General features: G+C 46.9%; 1 protein-coding gene across 7 annotated transcripts in view; it reads left to right on the plus strand.

The window, feature by feature from the left end:
* Positions 1-16875, plus strand: part of Eri3 (ERI1 exoribonuclease family member 3) — a 131793-nt gene that overhangs the window by 44168 nt on the left and 70750 nt on the right. The gene's annotated exons all lie outside the window — the stretch shown is intronic.

Below are 16875 nucleotides of genomic sequence, written 5' to 3' on the forward strand. Positions count from 1 at the left end.
CTAGCTATGATCCTAGCTACTGAGGCAGGAAGATCATAAATTTAAGGCAACAACTTGGTCAGACCCTGTCTCAAAATAAACTCAAAAGGACTGGGGATGTAGCTCAGTGGTGGAGTGCTTGCCTAGCATGTGGAGGCCCTGGGTTTAAAACCTAGTACTACACACATGCAAAAAGAGGGTCTTGAAAAAATTTTTTACCAAATATATAGTATTTAGTATTCTAAGAGCTCTAGAAGTAGTAGTGCATTTACCAATTCTATGAAATAGGTACTAATCTTTATTTCTGTTTTATAACTGAGAGCATTAAGCACAGAGAGGTTGAGTAACTTGACAAGGACACAGAGCCAGGATTAAAACCCAGTCAACTTGGCTCCAGTGTCCTTGCCCTTAACTGTTACACTATGCCACCCTTTTATCTTCCATGTAAGACCCTGGTGATCTAATTGAGAGCCTAGTGGTAGGATAAGACGGCTGCTTCTAGGAAGCTGCCCATGTCACCAGCCTCTCCTTTTCTTCTTTGTCCCCACTGCGTTTTCTCCTTTGTCTCCTGATCATGCCCCAGTTATAGACAAAAACTGGTTTCTTTGCTGGGTTGACACTTCTGCATCTTTTCTGTCCTCATGGATACCTGGCTTCAGACAGCCCCCAGGGAACTAACGGAGGGGTGGAGGTGGTGGGGGCACTGTTTGCTGAGGATTGATAGAATCGATATCTTTATGTTCTTTGTCACTGAAGACAGCAGCAAGCATTCTGTGTGTGTGTGTGTGTGTGTGTGTGTGTGTGTGAGAGAGAGAGAGAGAGAGAGAGAGAGAGCGCTCTTGAGCATAAGGTGGATATTGGTGGGGGGTGGGCAGTAGTGGCTCTGGTATGACATTTTCCACTTAAACAGGCACCATTTCTCACCAAGGTCCTTTTTATGCCTTTTGGACAGTGGAAATTGAGGTGGAGTTAATGCACCATGATGGCTGTCAAGCCTGTATTGGACTCCAACTCCACAGTGGAGGAAGAACAAAGCCTAGAACACATCAGCACACACACATTTCACCTGCCACACCCGTTTGGTTGTGTGTACACACTGACTGCACACCTCTATATGTGCTCCAGGGTGTCTCCCCACCCTTCCACATGGCACTCATTTGTCAGAAGAATTATATGGGCTGGGGTTGAAGCAGTTATGAATCAGAGGAAGAGGTCATGGAGAAGGGGTGAAGGAGAAGACCATTGTTCTTGTTGGTGGTGCCCTGGGTAACTGTGAACCCTTGACAGGTTTAATGTGGGACTCTGAAGCCCAGGAGAAGCTACACAGGGCAGGGCAGGATCAGGCTGCTACCCAGCATTCTAGAGCTTGTGTGGGACAGGAGGAAAGTACTTTGGCCTGGTCCAGAGATTCAGTTCCTCCAGGTAGCTTCACCAGAACTCCTCCCACCCTTCCATTGTTTTTATCTTTGGCATGTTCATCTTCAAAGACCCACATTTCAGAATTTTTCGTCATTCAGGGAATGGTGTGTACATATGAAAACTTATTGTGCATAAGGCTGGAGACCATCTATCTGGCTGGGCCTCCCAAGCTTGGACTTGGCCTCCCCATGAGATAGAGAGTTTCAAAGGGGTTGTCATCTTTGGGTCTGGCATGTTCTTGACTGGAGCTCTAGTCTAGCCCTCCAGCCCTGCATGCACTGCAGCACAGTGTGTCCAGGACAGATGTTGGTGACTGAGGACATTGCTCTGTATCCTCACAAGAAATGAGGTAATTGAAAACTTGGATTGGGTGGTGGAATACAAGCATATATGAAGGGAAACCAAATTATTAAGAGCATATAACCTTTCCTCATTTGGTCTTCCTGACCACTGCTTCTGGTAGGAGGTCATGTCTCCCTTTTATTCATGAAGCAAACAAAACAAAACCCTCCTGAGGCTAAGAGAGTTAAAGACTTGTACCTAAACAGAATTGAATTCTAAGTTGGCATAGTTTCCATAAGAGGTGGTAGGGTGGACTTTGATGCTGATTTGGGTTTAGATGGAGAAGGCCAGTGAGGCTCTGGGGAAGAGTGTGCAGGAGGAAGCAGGTGGCAGGGGTGGGAGGAGGGCTCTGTGACTGCCTTTTAGAAGCAGGACTCCGTACCACTGCTGGGAAGGCTCTTAATTAAATGTGTAACAAAATAAAAACAGCCAGAGAGGAAACTTAAGTAGTGTAGCGTGACAGTGCACAGCTTATCGGTGTTCCCAGAACCTCTCGTCAGTTGCTCTCGGCAGAGCCATCACCTTTTGTTCGCCTGGTAAAGGCTGCTGATGAGCCTGACAAGGGTGGTGTTAAATTGACACTCACAAGTTGTTAGTCTGTGGCTTACTTCTTATTTTGACATCCATTTCCAGGTTTAACTAAGTCTAAGGAATTCAGCAAATATTTTCATTTCACACTCTAGTATTCTGGAAGCATGGCTTCTTCTCATCGCTGCCCTTACCCCCATCCCCCCAAAGCAGCGTCACATCACTTTTGTTGGAAGGAGGCTGATTAGTGCAGCACTGAGAAATGGGAACTGAAGTGGCAGCAGAAATCCCACTGGAGAAAAGAAATCTGCTCCCATCCTGACAAAATCATTTTGTGTCCATCTTTTGTCAAAGCCCGATGAGCGGATACTCCGGGTTTATAGGACTTTGATGCTATAGCCACAGATCCCTGCTAGGCAGGTTTAAATTTAGTGGGTGCAGGTTTAATTTTCTTTAAAGAGTTGATCTTTAAAGAAGAATATGGATTTGGCTTTCGACCACCTTCTGTACCTATCCTACCTTTCCTTTGCTTTACCTGGTTTCTTATGGCTCTCATGAAGTTTAGTGTTATTTCTCTGCTTACCAAGGTAGGGAATGTCCCTTTCAGGGGGGGGCCCATCTTTGGTGTGGTGATTGGGTAGGTCTAGTAGAGAGAGGAGTGGTGTTTCCCCAGGTGCCCACTTGAGGAACTTGGGCTTTAACCTGTCACTTGAAGATCAGGTTTGCCAGCTGAAAAGCACCACATGACTAAGAAGCTAGACCAGATGCTTTCTGGGTGGGCTGTTGGTCTGAGGAAGAGGGCAAGATTGGAGGAGGCGAGATTGGCTGGAGGGAGGCCCTGGCCCTGGATGCAGCCTGAGAGTGGGCCCTTCTGGAGAGATTCAGGGTAATTTGATGCTGTGCTCTGATGAAGGAGGGATGTGGCCTGCTCAGAGTTCAGTGGCTCCTTCTCTAGGCTCTGCTAAGCTTTAGAACAGGAAGTTCTCCTCTCAAATGTAGGTGCTGGACTGGCATGGGCTTTAGTTCTTTGCCTGCCTTCCTGGTCTGGCATACCACACCTCTCTGCCTGTGCTCTGCTGAGGCGGGCCTGGAGCACTTCAGATTTTACAAAGTCTGAAGATGGAAATATGCTTGCCCAGAGTACATCACTTGCTGCTGGTGTAGGGAGCATGTGCTCAGTAGGGATGACAGGGTTCCCAGGCTGTGGTGGCCCAGACCATTGAAGAGCCAAACACAGGGGTAGAACCACATACCTGCAAACCCCTGTGGGGTGGTGATTGTCCTGGGAATGTAGAAAGTGACTGAAACAGTGGACCAGGGACATACTGTGTCTGGGGTCAACCTGGGTCCTCTTGGCATCATTCAACGAAATTAACCATTTAATCTTTTTGAATGTTTTTTATCTTTTCTTTGTGTCTTCTGATTCTCTGTCTTCTCCTCAGTGGGAGAAGCAACTCCCTTAAGTGTTGGTGTTTTTAAATATTGGTGATGCTTTTATCTCTGTCTTAGCTGTCTTTTTCTTTGATTCTACACACCTGCCTTTACCAGAGTGGTCTTATCTTTTGCCATAGCTTCAGCTATCTTCTGTATGCTGAAGTTGTCTAATTTTTTTTCCTCAAGTGAGATATGAGAACTAACATGGCAACTGAGATCCTGTTGGAGAAAGAAATCTGCTCCATCTGCTGCTTCAACTCTAAGCCTGCAAATCCAGCTGCTTCTCCTACATCTTTACCTCAATGGTCACAGGTCCCTTAAAGCTCTCCTGCTACTTTCTCCCCAGAGAGTGTCCTCCAACATTCCCTCAAATGATGACTGGTACCATCTACTTGGCTATCATGTCAGATACCTGAGAATCATCCTTTCTCTAGTCACAACCAGTTAATTGCCAAATTCTGTTGATTGCCTCCTAGAGGTTTCTGGAATTATTTCCCTTCTTTCCATTCCCACTGCCACCACCCTAGTTAACATGATCATATTCTTGAATTACTACCAAGGCCTTCTAACTAATCTCTTTGACTCCAGTCTTACTGCTTCTATTCCCTTCCCCCAATTGCTGCAGATTATGTCACACCTCAGCTTAACCCTATCCAGTCTCAGGCTCACCCTTACCCTCAAGCTCAAGTTCTCACTGTTTGTTGAGAGCTTCAAGGCTCCTACTTACTTCTCTAATCACATCCCTCAGTACTTTCTATGCACTTTGCACCCCTACATCCATCCCATGAAGACACTCTAGCTGGCCATTTCCCAATAACTTTCTCTAGGTGCCTTCCTTTTTGTTCTTAGAGCCCATGTATTTATTCGTGCATAAAATTTGTTGTAACTGCCTTCACTTGTCTTTCTCTCTCACTAGACTATGAGCAGTGTTGTCATACTAGGACAAGGCTTAACTAGTTGTTCAATATATATTTGTTGAATTATTATTTATTTTTTGGTGGTGCTGGGGTTTATATACAGAGTCTTGCACATGCTAACAACATCTACTACTGAGCTACACTCTCAGCCCCAGTATTTGCTAAATGAAGAATAATTAAGTAATAAAGTAGTTCTGTGGAATCGTGTTCAGGAATAATGACTGTGAATTGATGGTAGATGCAGGGAACATTCATTGCTATTGTATAGGACAAGTGGAACAGAAGGGGACAACTTGGGTTTTACTGGTCTAGCTTGTATGTGAATTAGAGAACTAAGCTGTTAATGTCAGGAAGCCGCTGGATTTTTCACTGCCAGCATTGTGTTGAACCCATCATGGTGGGTTAGGCTTAGATAAGGGAAGAGAAGCCTGATCCTGGGCATAGTGCTAAGTGCTTTCTCTAAGAGATTTGTGCCTTTGGGTTTGGAATTCCTTGAAAGAGTTTACCTCAGAGTATAAAGATAGTGTTTATTGAGCACTTATTACACATGTGGAGCCCTATTGTGCCATTTATACATGGTATGTCTTTTAGTCCTTATGACAGTTCTGTGAAATAAGTCTTTATAACACATTTTTTTATCAAAGGAAGAAACTATGGCCCAGAAAGGTAAGTAATTTACCTAGGGCACACAGCCTGTTTGGGATTGGGCACAGCAGGGATTTGAGCCTAGACATTCTGACTCTAGAACTGTGTCAATCCACATGTGCTATCTGGGATCTGCTTCTGTCCTTCTTGGCCCATGGCTTTGTGATCTGGTGGGAATGTCCTTCTGCCTCTCCTTTGTTTGCACTGAGTGTTAGAACCTTGGGTGCTCTCTGATGCCTGAGACTGGATTCCTGGTCTGATGTTAGAGGAGGTTTTGATATGAGGGCATGATTGGCCAGGAGATGTGGTGGGGATTATTTGGGCCTGCCTTGGCTACAAATTAATACATCTTCAGACTGTTTTAAGGAAACTACAGCCAAATTTGGAAGCACTCAGGGCATCTCATGGTGCCACTGATCTTATAAGATCCTTGCCCTTTGCCCATGAGAGTGCCAATTGGTCCCAGCACTGAGCTACATCACCTTTGATTAGCAGCCTGCTGGGGGAAGGGGCTGGTGTTAGTACTCCCTGCCATTCCTGACTTGTCTCATTTCCCGTTACTTTTATCTGTCACTGCAAGCACTTGGGCTCCCCTCCTGAACTAATTAAGTTTGCATGTGTTTAGACACATTGCCAAATAGGGCTTAGCAAAGCGGAACTGAGCTACATCTCTTTCTGAGTAGGGAAGGAAGGGTATATGAACACTCCTCCAAAAGGGCCAGGGAGAAGGGTGGGTGACATGCAATGAGTGCACATGTAGATGATAGACACCTGCCCTGACCCTTCTAGGGGGGACAACAGTCATGCAAAGCAACCTTCTGATTGACATAAACATCTTCCAATGCTCTTAGTGAATTGGGCATTCTAAGGGACTGAAAATGGAAAGAGGGCAGGTTCTGAAGTGTGTTTTTTCTTCCCCTCTACAAGTAAAATTGAAAGTCAAGTTTAGAGTAATCTGTATAAGGAGTGTATAGGGCTGTGTCCTGTTTTTTGCCACCTTAGTCCACCTAGCTTCTAGACTTATAGCCACCTATATGGTGAGCAGAGTGCAGGGTGGTCTTCTTTCTGAGTCTGTGGGAAGTACGTTGGAAACTGGGACAAATGAAGGCCCAGTTCCCCCTGTTCAGTCTCCTGTGACCCCCTGTGAGAAGGGGCCAGGGAGAGTAGTATAGCCCAGATTCTCCCCACCCTAGAGGTGGGATTCAGGCTGATGGATCACCATAGTGAGGTGACTACTGACAGCATGTTTTTGTGGCAGTCCAATGCCTGTCTTTACCCTACTGCTGGCTGGCCCGAGTTCTGAGATGCCTGTGGCAGAACTTACTCAGGTCCTATCCAGAGAGCAGATATGAGGGCGAGCCATGTTGTGAATTACCTTCTCTGAGGTAAGGGGCGAGGGTATTGCTTGCTACAGAAGGCAGAACATCCAGCTAGAGATCATGGTCAAGGCCTCAGTATGTTAGAAATAAAGCCACTGGGTCAGCTTTCTGGTCAGAAAGACTCTTGGGCAAGATCTCTCAGAGTCAGCCCTGGCTTCCAATGCAAATGCAGTATGTGGGGGCAGGAGGAGGACATTTTGGAAGTTGTATAGGAATTCTGGGCGTTAGCATTGAAGTCTAAGCTCAGAGAGAACAGGAACCAGACCTTCTGCCCTCCCTTTGGTTTCCCTAGAGCCCTCTAGTCAGCAGAGGTGCATTGGGTTAGGCCCAAGAAGGCGGCTTGAGTTGATGGGGTCATGTTTCAGCTGCAGCTAATCCAAGTCCCTCGATATAAATCTCTCCCCGCTGCCTCTTCCTCCCTCCCATCCCCAACCCACAGACAGGGAAATGAATCCTGGCCCTCACCCTGAATACATCATGGCAGGCTTGCCTCTAATGAGAGAGGGCCATTCATTGTGGGGTGAAGCTCCCTGCAGAGCCTGGGATGCCATTAATTAAAGAAGAGCCACCTGAAGCCAGTCGTGCGGTGCAGCCTGCCACGCTCAGATGGAGTGGTGGTGGGGTAGCCTCGTTAGCCTGACAGCTCCTTGGGCTGAGAGTTCCTGGGCCTGGGAGAGTGAGGGGTGCCCCCACCTCTGCCTAAGAGCTCAGATGCCCCTGGGGCCAGCCTACTGACAAACATCTGAAAGCCCCTCCTGCATGTCCTGGGGCCTGGAATTGGAAGTAAAGGGGCTCCTGATTGTGGGCTTGTTGGGGGTTATTTCCCATAAGTGGGCCCTGGGGCAGGAGAGGAGGTTTCTGTGGAACCAGAGCAGGCTCCTAGTTCCCAGGTGTTGCTCCTTCAGCAACACTCTTCCATGTGGTCCTGGCACTGCTAGTCCACAGGCATCTTACTACGACCTTCGCTCAGAGCATTTGTTTGGGGTACTTGGTCTGTCCTGGAAGGACTTTGTGCCTGGAGGGGGACTGGGGGAGAAGCTATTGTCAGGTCAACAAGCACCCTTCCCCCAGTAGAAAGAGCTTCTGGTGCTCCATTTTCTGGTACTTCTAGGCTGAAGGGTAGGACTCCAGTGGCAGCCTAATCTCACTCTAATCCCCCCTTGGAACTTGCAGAGGGTTTAAATCATTGAAGTAATTTTACAAAGTCCTGAATGGAAGTTGCCCAGTTAAAACTGATTAAAGATAAAGATATTTGCTCTATGACTGGTCAGGCTGTGAGGTGTTTAGGGCAGTGACAGTCTCACCTTTTGCTACAGAGCCAGCCGAATGGTTCTTTACTGCTTAATTTATCCAGAAGCAAGGGCTGCTGCCTAGGGTCTGGCCCTAGGATTTGATCTGTGGCGCTCCCTTTGACCATCTATGAGGGTCTTATCACCTCTTCCTTGCTGGCAGGAAGGGCTAGATGCTCTGAGAACTTTGCCTTAGCCCAGAGTTGGACAAGCTCAGCCAGTCTTTACCTGGCTTATCAGGAAGACAAATTGGACCCTATGTCTGTGGCTCTTCAGGGTACTCTCTAGAAGTCTGGTTGTATGCTCTGTAGCAGAATCTGATAGACAGGCTACTTCAGAGGACCTTTGAACCAACTGGGAGCATGACTGTACTGTATGATCCATCTCTGTCTCCCTAGAGCTTACCTGGCGTGCAGTAGCGAGCACATCAAGCCACCACCACTTAGGCCCAAGACTTGGACTGGACTCCTTTTTGTTGTTGTTTGTTTTTATTGTTTGGTTGTTTGGGTTTATTTTATTGGATTTTAAGGCAGTGTCACACTGTGTTGCTCAGGCAGGTCTCACTTGTAGGCCCAAGTGATTCCCCAGCTTCAGCCTCTGGAGTAACTGACTGGGACTACAGGCATGTGCCACCATGCTCAGCAGTTTCCTTAGTATTTTGAACATTTTTAAAAATCTTTCCACATCTTGGCTGTTTGCTTGGGCCCATCTGTTCTCTGTCAAATAGAGAGGGAATGCTGGATGGTCTTGTCTCCTAATCTCTAAGGAAAAAAACCTCTGGAGCTCCTAGGAGTACCTGTGTGAGAGATATTTTTATCTCCTGTGTGAGATATTTTTTAGATCAGTTTTTTAAAACTCTTTTTGTAACTTTTGAGCATCAGTTTCTGTTTTTGTTTTGTTTGGATCTTTAAAAAAATCAAGTATGAAGTGGGTATAGTATGGTACATTTTATGTATTTGTAATAAGTGTATGGTATGATAAATTTGTATACAGATATACACCTGAATCACTACCATCCTGATCAAGATCAATAACGTTTACCAAGGGGAATAAAGGGAAGGGAGAGGAGATGGGAATAAGAAAGCAGAATGAATCAGATATAAACTTTCCTATGTTCATATATGATACACAACTAGTGTAAATCCACGTCATGTACAACCACAAGAATGGAAGTCATACTCCATGTATGTATATGTCAAAATACATTCTATGTAAAACCAAAAAGAACAAATTTTAAAAAAGAACCTTTACCATCATCTCAAAGTTTTTTTGTGCCCCTTCTCAGTTGTAATGCTTTCCCTTTCCAGGTAGCCATTTGTTCTGATTTCTGTTATTTCTGGTTTTGCCTATTCTTAACTTTAATAGAAATGGAATTATACAAGATGTTCTTTTGTGTTTGACTTCTTTTGCACGAAATAAGGTACAAGTGGTCAATCCATGTGGTTGTATGTATCTGTAGGTTAGCCCTTTTATTGCTATGTAGTATAATAGCATAGTTGAAAAATACAGTAATCCATTGTATTATTATAGTGCACTTTATTTAGCTTTTGAAACCCCTCCCTTCTTTAGTTGTTCAACGTATGTTTGTTGAATGAGCATGTGAAGTTCAATTTGACGTGGGAATCTCCCTAAACCTATTGGTTTGTCCCAGCACCACTAATTCTTTCATAAATCTCAGTTCCAATCCTCAGTCTTATGGTCTTCCCTGTCTGTTCTGGAACCTGTCCTGGCCACCCTCTTCTCTGAGATCCTGTGCTAGGGAAAGGCTGGTCCTAGACCTGTGGGGAGTGAGTGGCCCTTGAGCCACACTGGCTCATTTATTTTTTTCAGCAGATATGTGTTGATACATGCTATAGCACTGTTCTAGGTACTGAGGATACAGCAATGAATAGAGAGGGCAAACCTCTCCAATATTCTGCCTTTATGGAGTGTGCATTCTGCTGCATGCAACTGGCACTGTTCTCTGCTTTGGGGACCCTGGTACCAGAAGAATCATGGTCTTGTCCAGGCTCTTCTGTCAGGTGTTGGGGGTTCCATAGGAGCTGTGTGGCAGTGATCCTGCCAAGGTGGCAAGGGTCTTCTGTATGTTTGTGGGCTTTCATCTTCCTTTTCTTTCCTGTGGTGGTGTAGCTGTTGCTGCTACAGCAGCTGTTACTTCTTGGCAGTGAAAGGGTTTCTTAGTATTGGTGCTTCCCTTCCACTATCCTGGAGTCTTGATTCCCTCTGTGAGAGGAGGGAATTAATCTTCAACTTTCCATGCCTGTAAGGTGAGTGACCTCTGTTTTGTCAGTGCTTGCCAATCTGTCCTCTAATTCCCAGCCAGGGTAATGAAGACATTACTTTGTTCTAAAGCAAACCACCAGTACTCCTGTGCAGATCCTGGGTGGATCCAGGCCCTGGAAAGACAGGTCAGCTCTGTGGGTTATTCCTTACAGATGTGCAGGCACATGGAGGCTAGATGGATTTTGGCACCTGAGCCACTTGCTCCTGAAGAGTGGTTGGTGTATTCAAGAAGGGAAGATGCTCACCCATCATAATCTCCCTAACACCTTCATGCCAAAAGTCCAGCTGCTTCAATTTGGTCTGAATTAAGCTCCTTTTGCCAGCTTCCTAAGAGCACATGAGAGGCCACAAACATCCCAGTGAGGAAGAAGAGTCGGAGAGCAGGGGTCTTGGGAGTTAAAGGCCAGTGAACACAAGGCTTCAACTGGAATGGTAGCCCTTGCATGAGTGATATTTAGACTCAGGGACTTAGCTTTCTAGGGCTTTGGGAAGGATAGGATAAATTCTGTGTCCCTGGCTAAAGGGTGACACGACTCAGACTTGATAGTTCTGTAAAACTGTTTCTTCCAAAACCTGTGAGGATGTTGGTTTGGGGAAGAAAGCCAGCCAGCCCAGAGAATCCCGAGAGCCTGACAGGCCTTTTTCTCTGCAATTCTTTCTTGCAGGCAGCCCGAGGCAGCCTGTCTCTTTGTTAACAGAGTGACAGCAATGTGACACCATGGAAATAATTACTAACAAATCACGGTGCTGACTGCAAACAGCTCTCTGTCTTCAGAGGCATGTCAGGGTGCATTAGAGCAGGACTGGAAGAGCGGCACATGCGGGGGCTGAGGCGAAGCCTGCACTCACACACGCTCCTCTCTCCCCTGCCTGACCCCTTTCTGTGATGTCTGACTTTGTTGCTCTTGGCCTTCTCCCATTAGGTCAGCCAAGGGTCACCTGGAGTCAGCAAGTGGCATGTGGCTGGTGTGATTTCCTCTGGGCAGGTAGCCAGGGCTCTCATCTTTTCTAAGGAGGACCTGAATAGTGATGAGATCCAGGAGTTTTTCCACTGGGTAGCCCCCAAAAGTTGGAAGGATACTCTGTTTCTCTGATTTACTCTCTGACAATTCAGACCAACTTCACCTGCCAGCAGTTTGGGGTTTGAGGATAAGTTTCTGCTTTTAGCTGGACCCAGAGTGTGAGGGAGGCCTTGTGTCTGTGGTGGCTCAGCTCCCTGCACCACCAGCCCTCGTTTCTTCTTCAGTTGCCATAGTCAATTTTTGGTAAGTCGACTTTGTCCATTCCCTCTTGGTTAGCAGAGTGATTGCTCTGACTGTCAGGGCTGTAAATAATGTTTCTGGTGTGTGTAGCTGGAGGCAGCCGTGTGGGGTAGGGGAAGGAGGAGCTGTGCTGAGATGGCTTCCTCGCCCACCCCCTCCCCTCTCATACAATATTTATCCAGGGATGGGAGTCAGATGCAGCGACCTCAGGGGTCACCCAGTTAAATAGCTTCTGAACCTCCCTGCATTCTAATTGCTGCAGTTGTCCTTTGCTCTGGAGACTTCTCCTCCCCATTGTCTGCTGAGGCACACACTAATGGCTGTCCTCCCTGGCCCTGCTGGGAGGCAAGGGGGGTTGCTGGGGAGGAGAGGGCTCATTGCTACCTTCCTTTCCCCAGGGATAAAGGAATCTAGGGCCTATTAACAAGTGGCTATAGCTAGAAGGAGAGCAATCTCCTGCCCCAACTCCAAACCTGACTGGAGGAGGAGGCCCACGCAGTGGGTCTGGTTGTTGGGGCCAAGGGACTTCACCCACTCTAGTCCTATAGCCTGAATTGTAGAAATTGTGACTCCTCTATAGGCTGACCAAACCAGAGGATAGACCTTGAGTATTCAGCTGATGAACATCATCCTGTGTTCCCATGGTCACACATTTAGGGTCACGAAACTTCTTAGTGATATATCCTGTTGGAAAATGCTGCATTTTGCCAAAGATTGGTCAAATGCAAGGTCTTCTTGGTCCCTTGGAGGGAATTAGATGATTGATCATGGTAGCAGGTGTGTCCCCATTTGTTGATTTAAGGGTGGCATGTTGCCTCACATCTTCACTAGAACCTTCTTGTAAGTGTTAGTTATTTTCCACTGTAGCTCTTTTTTCCTAAGGAATACTGTAGGTGCAGACTATGGTATTCTGGAGGGAATAGCATTCAGCAGTGGCCTAAAGTTAGCCTCTTTGAGAGTTGCTTTGAGTCCAGTAAATTTTGTGCTGAGGACGATAGGGACCAAGTAATCAGGACAGGAAGACCAGCACGTGCATAACTAATTATAGGGTAAGGTAGACTATGAAAACATTATGAAGAAGACAGACAAATGCTGTGAGAACCCAGAGGAGCACCATAGACAGAATGGGTAGTATCTTTTAGCAGTGAACTTTTTTTTTTTTTAAACAAAATATTGAATAATGCCCCAAATGAGCCATTCTGGTTGGAGCCAAGATAAAGTCCTGTCTCTTCTTCCTCCCCGGTCCATGAAGCCTCCTGATGTCCCTCCTGAGAACCCTGAGCTCCGTGGAGCATAGTTTTAAAACCACTGACCTGATCTGATAATGGTAGTGCCAGGAGGGTGACTTCGTATAGGCTGACTGTTTATATATCTTGAAGGAGTCGGGGGACCTGGAATCGGGGCAAGAGACCAGCCAGATGGTGAAAGGAAACAGATGTGTCCTTGAGTGTCTGTATTGGAGCAGAGGTCAGACTGCATCCCAGAGTGTGAGCACTAGAAGGGTACCTCTCTGTGGCACCTCCAGAGGGCATTGTAGGCCAAGCGTAGGACCAAGATGGCCACAGGCCAGATGGAGACTGTAGTAGGAAAAACAAATGTCTTAGAGACAACTTAAATTACTCAGGAGTTCTTGGTTTCCTTGGCCAAAAAGAGAATGGCCAGAGTGTCCTTGAAACTTCCCATCACCTGCTCAGCCTCCTTTCCCCTACCTCCACTCCTGACTGGGGCTTCTGCCTTAATATCTGGGAAAGAGCTCTGGCCTCGTGGCAACTCTAGCACTTTTCACATAACAAGTGGACACTGTGCCCTTTCCTGGAAGAGTTGCCATGCGAAGGACATGGAGAGGTGCTTTTCTCATCGTTTCCCTAGACAAGGGCTGCAAGATACAAATTACAGGGTTTCATGAGTATTCGTGGCACTGGGGAGATAGAAGTTATATTTTTCCACAGGGTGTTTGTGGCACTTGTATGCTTCATATGGGCTCTGTGGAGGAGAATGGGAGTAGAGGTAGTTGGCAGGTAGATTAAAAGCCATGAAGCAACGTGGTACTACACACACACACACACACACACACACACACACACCCTTTTGGAGACTTTGAGCAACTGTTTGGCACTAGAGATTTGAGGTTGGTTTTCCTTGGGAGGACGAGCATTCTGGCCTAAGGGGCATCCTCTGCACCCGCTTGTGTTCTGGTTTCTTTTGGGAACTCTCCAGAGCAGCATGTCTGGGAACATTTCCAGCTGTGCCGCCAGACCCAGACGCAGGTGACGGCCTTTTGTCTGTACCTTAGGGAAACCAAGAGGAAATTAAATGTCATTTGCCCCCTGCACAGCAGATCGCTGCCAGATCAGACACTGCTGATCAGAGTTGTACAGAGGGCACCCAAGGGAAGGTTTATGCTACATCCGTGTCCTCTGAGCTGTGGAGACTCCCAGGTGATGGCCTGGCTCACTCCCAGGGCTTTGCCCGACTGAGTTCACCCTGGCCTGGAGCCCAGCCCAGTGCTACATGGCAGCTGTGGCCCATGCCAGGCAAAAGAGGCATGTGTACCAGTGGAAGGGAGTGGAGAGACAGGGCAGGGCATGGCACTAGGACACACAGGAGACAGTGAGATAACTGGCCTTCATCAGAGAAGCTGAGTGGTGGTATGGAAAGAGCAGGACCTTTCAAATTATAAAAAATCTGAGCTGAAGTTCTAGCTTCACTACTGACTAATTGTAGGATCTTGGAAAAGTCGTATTACCACTCTTAACCTCCATCAGTAAAATTATAAGCATCTCCGTCTCCGTCTCCTGACATCTGTGGGGAAATAACTTCCTGTGGAGCTAGCTGAAGTTGCTGTTAAGTGGGGTGGGTGGTAGTCTGACTAGAAAACCACAGCTGGTCACCTTTCACTTTCTAGGACCCTTCCTTCTTTTTCTTATCCTCTTAACCATCCTAAGGCCTTTATGAGATAACTGCAGGTGGTGGTGGTTAGGCAGAGTGGAAAACTTGCCAGAGATCACCCATTCTCACTTGGACTCAGCCAGCTCTTTCCAGCCTCCCCTTCCTGTGTGGGAGGACAAGGGGGCTTGCCCCAACCTCCCCTTCCCTTGAAGTCCTGGGTGGGCCATAGTTCTCAGTTCCACGATGACATATATTAAAAGGACTTTGGGAAAAGATGTTTTAATACTTTGAGAGTTCTCCTTAGAAACACCCCACCCCACCCCCACCTCACCCCCCATCTGAAGCATGGCTGCTGGTGGTGAAATTCATTAGTGTTCCCTGACAGGCAGTGGCGACAGAGGCGCTTGCTGTCTGCTTCCCGCTCCCTCGCTCTCGTGCTCCTGCTTCACGCACACTGATATTTAAAGCTGATGGGCTGCTTATAGACTTCTTGTGCCATGACAAGTTTGGGGAGGGGGTGGGGGAGAAAGAGACAGACAAGGAGCCAGCTGTCATGCTGGTATTTCAAACAGTACTCTCTCCTGACCCTTTGCAGGCTCCAGCAAGTGTATCATTTTTCTGAAGTCTGTGGTTGGAATTGTAACCTGCAGCCATCCCAGAGGATGGGGGCAAGCATGGGGGCAAAATGGGCTGAGAAGTTGGCAGTGCATTCCTCAGGGCCACAGGCAGGCAGAGAAGAGTGGATGGACAGAGTGTGCATACATGCATGTGCACTCGCTTGAGCAGAGGGAATTGAAACCGAGTCTCTGTAAGTGCTCTAGGACATTGCTCTCCCATCACCAGAATTGAGATGGCCCTTTCTCAGTAGTCTCTCCGAGCGTGATCATTATGTTTATGCTATGGTTATCTTCTGAATTGATCTTGAAACCTCTGAACATAGGAATCAGTTTTGACTAGCCTCTACCTTGAGGTTCTGGGTCTTGAAGGTAATCTTAAAAATGTGTGTGGTCAGTTGAGGTAGAAGGTTCTCTCATTTTGTGTCCAGATGGGGTCTTGGCTTTTGTTCCTTGGTATTTGTGTGCTGATTCTTTGGATTTGGATAATGAGTCCCAAGATACCCCCATGTCCATAACTCTTTTCCTCAACCCAAGCTTTTAGGAATTCATTTTTGTAGTTATTCAGTGATTCTAGAAGTGTCTTTTATACCCAGGAAGTCTTCTCCAATACCCTTTTCCTGACTAAGGCACCGTCTTCTCAAAGCAGGTGTCCTGGAAGCATTTCTAAAGGCTATTGCAGTTTTGGTCTCAGATGATATCCTTCTAACCGGAACCCAACCCATTAACCCCCACTTATAAAGCATGTTTCCCTTGGCTGGCTTCTTTAACTCTCACTGAGCAGGGCACAGATGTTACTTGTTCAAGGACATGTGATCATTTGACCAGTTGTGTCTTGGTGCATGGAGCCATGGTCCTGGATGTGGGTTGAGCTGCAGTCTCCACTGGTCCTACTATAGGGGAGGTCACTGGTGAACAGGCCTGGTTCCTCTCCTCCCTGCTCTTTTAACCTCATCAGTGCCATCAGTGCTACTATTCAGGCATAGCAGAGTGTGTGTATGTCTTTTAGGAGGAGTTAGTCATATAATACCCTGGACACCTTCTGTTGGAGAGTGGAGTGCGAATGATTTTTTGGTCTGTAAATTCTCAGTGCATTTTTCCTCCCAGTAATGGGTACTGAACCCAGGACCTTGGACATGCTAGGCAAGTGCTCTAGCTCTTTTTATTGTTTATTTTGAGACTCAGTCTCACTAAGTTGCCCACGCTGGCCTCAAACTTGGGATCTTCTTGCCTCAGCTTCCTGAGTTGCTGGGATTACAGGCATGAGTCACTATGCCCAGCAACTCAAGTGTATTCTTGATTGCCTTTGATGCAGTCGGCACCTATAACACATCCACAACTCCCCCTTCCCTCCACCCAATGCTACCTTGTACTCTGTCCTATAGCAAGCGGTTTCTGACTTGGGGTTGATGTCTTTGGGAAGCGCCTTTCTCTCTTTCTCCCTGTTCTTGCTGATTTCTACATTGGCTAAAATGACTGAGTGCCCCGGGCAGGCCCGTGCTATGTCTCCTGACATGGTGCATCTCGTGGGTGAAGTGGATACTAACCAGCTTTGATAAGTAGGAGGCTTGAGCATAAATTTTTTATACATCAGCAGCAGCCAAGTGAATGAATTCAATTATGAGTCTTCTTTCTCTCTACCCTCCTCCCTACAATGTGGTGGTTCAGAACCAAGACTAAGGAACCTGTTGAAATGAGAAACCCCTATTTCCTAGCTTGACCCCCTCACTAATTCGGGTTAAATTGCTGTGCTATTGCAGTGGTGACACATTGTGTCTGCCTCTGTTTGTATAAGAGGATGCAGTGGGGGAGGAAGGACCAATTTGTGCAGAGATAAAAGGTGTCACAGGCAGATAACTAACGTCCCAGCCTCGTGCCTGCTCTCATTGTTGCTC

Source organism: Sciurus carolinensis, chromosome 1 (genome assembly GCF_902686445.1).
Source record: "Sciurus carolinensis chromosome 1, mSciCar1.2, whole genome shotgun sequence".
In the NCBI taxonomy this organism is placed as follows: Eukaryota; Metazoa; Chordata; class Mammalia; order Rodentia; family Sciuridae; genus Sciurus; species Sciurus carolinensis.